Genomic DNA, 2500 nt, shown 5'->3' on the forward strand with positions numbered 1-2500 from the left:
GAGGTGTCCTAAGACGTTAAACACTTGTAAAAAAACCGCAGCTATTTTATTTTATTTTTTTATTATTATATAAATCGCAGCATATTTTGTTATTATATACATGCACAAAAAACACCCATTGGGCGAAAGGGAATCCGGTTTCTATTCCGGAACCCGGCAGCGGAACCGCATACCATTCGGGCCCTCGTAAGAGTGTTCGTCGGGGTAACCCAAAATGACCTGGAGACGCCGTCGGGAGATCCGGGGAGAGTTTTCTTTTCTGTATAAGCGTTCGAGTTCCCTGGAAACCTCTAGCAGGGAGATAGGGTTTGGAACGCGAAGAGCACCGCAGTTGCGGCGGTGTCCGGATCATCCCCTCGGACCTTGAAAATCCAGGAGAGGGCCACGTGGAGGTGTCGCGCCGGTTCGTACCCATATCCGCAGCAGGTCTCCAAGGTAAAGAGCCTCTAGTCGATAGATTAATGTAGGTAAGGGAAGTCGGCAAATTGGATCCGTAACTTCGGGATAAGGATTGGCTCTGAGGAGCGGGGCGTGTCGGGCTTGGTCGGGAAGCGGGTCTGGCTGACGTGCCGGGCCTGGGCGAGGTGAACGGCGCTCGGTCCCGTGCCTTGGCCTCCCGCGGATCTTCCTTGCTGCGAGGCTTCCGTGGCGTTTCCCATCGGTGCGGTCGTCCTCTTCGGCCGCCATTCAACGCTCAGCTCAGAACTGGCACGGACTAGGGGAATCCGACTGTCTAATTAAAACAAAGCATTGCGATGGCCCCCACGGGTGTTGACGCAATGTGATTTCTGCCCAGTGCTCTGAATGTCAACGTGAAGAAATTCAAAAAAGCGCGGGTAAACGGCGGGAGTAACTATGACTCTCTTAAGGTAGCCAAATGCCTCGTCATCTAATTAGTGACGCGCATGAATGGATTAACGAGATTCCCATCTGTCCCTATCTACTGGCGGTGGCGGTCTGTGGCCACCCAGGGCGGGAGATAACCCCCGAACTAGCCCTCGCGTAGGAGGGTTGATCGGCCGAGTCGATGGGTGTATCGGCGATGAAGGCATTAGAGACCGTCAGTGCGTCGTACACGTAGTACTTCGCATAATGGCGAGGCCCTGATTTAGCATACGGGCTGTGGCGTGTTCTTTGTACAGCACTGTATGTGCTGTATGACTTCCGACTGGGGAACTGTTGTCACTCGTGGCATCAGTTCCCCAGTTTACGTTAAACGGTTTTTCAGACCGTTTTTCGTGGGCGGAACACGCCACTAGACAACACTCCGCTGGGCTCAGGAATACATGGGATGCAATCAATCCCCTGGGCAACCCAGGCCGCAAGGGGCAAACGTGCCCTAGCCACACTTGAGCCTCCACGAAAAAGGTACCGCTGGATAGCTCGTGTTCTTAAATACGCAGCGAACTGAACGAAGTGTGGTGGAGAGGAAGAGGCAGCCTCTCCGACTGCTGTCTCCCACGTGTTTGCCGTGCGTGGCGACCCTTGTCGTCGGAAAAGAGGATCCTGGGATCTGAGGGGGCCCTCTCCTGCGGGTGAGACGTCCCCAACACGTACCTTTGGCCTCTGCTTCGGCTAGATGGGCGGCTGGACGAGAAAAGCAGCCCTGGTCCAGTCAATCGGCTTGGAACGACCACACGCTTCGGGCAAGTGGGTTCTGCTGGGCGAGGACGCGGGCTGGGTAAGGAAACCGACCCAGCCAGCAGACTATATTCGGTGCGTAGCCCTAACTCAGCCTTTGGCGGGTTCCAAATTGTGCGGGTCGGTGGTGGCCGGGGAGCGCACTGGATGAAAGACCAAGACACATTATGGGTCTTAATAAAATTAATGAACAAAAAACTAAGCGTCCAAAGACGACGGGTCCAGCTCCTACTCGGAGTGAAGCCGTCGCCGCAGACGCGGGAACTGCAAATGCAGCTGTCAGTCCCCCCGCGTCTGTGAGAAAGACAAGATCCGGGAAGGTGATTAATATCGCCAATCCTCGTGTGATCTTGCAAAGATGTGTGACTCCCACGCGAGCGGTCTCGGTGAAAACCGAGCCCACGGTAGAAGGTACGCCGGACACCGGTAACGTGGAAGTAATCGAACGAGTCGGAGACACGTCACTCGTGAAGGTGCAGTCGGCACCCGAGCGTGTCGAGGACCCTACTGGTGACGGTTGGCAAACCGTCACCAAAAAGTCAAAGCGAGCCAAGCCGGGCGCACCCACCGGCAAGGCCGCAGTAAACCGGGCCAGGAGACCGAAGGGGACGTTCTCCGGGCAGAAGGTACGGCCTCTCGATCTCGTAAGAGACGAAGCCTTTAGGCGAGTGTCCGAAATACGGACCTTTTGCTTTCGACCTGAGTCGAAAGTCAATAAGGAGTCCGGGTCAAAGATACTCGCCGAGGTTGAGGCACTCAACGAGCTGGTCCAGGAGCTTATTCAACGGAATAGCTTCGTCGAAGGGCAGCTCGCCGCGGTCAGGGCGGACCTAAAAGCGCGTCCTGCCGTAATGAGTGC

The 2500-nt window shown here is 55.5% G+C and overlaps 1 pseudogene; it reads left to right on the plus strand.

Moving 5' to 3' along the window:
- Positions 1 to 2500, plus strand: part of LOC143263155 (large subunit ribosomal RNA) — a 6902-nt pseudogene that overhangs the window by 2009 nt on the left and 2393 nt on the right.

The sequence above is a fragment of the Megalopta genalis genome, unplaced genomic scaffold, assembly GCF_051020955.1.
Source record: "Megalopta genalis isolate 19385.01 unplaced genomic scaffold, iyMegGena1_principal scaffold0343, whole genome shotgun sequence".
Classification (NCBI taxonomy): domain Eukaryota; kingdom Metazoa; phylum Arthropoda; class Insecta; order Hymenoptera; family Halictidae; genus Megalopta; species Megalopta genalis.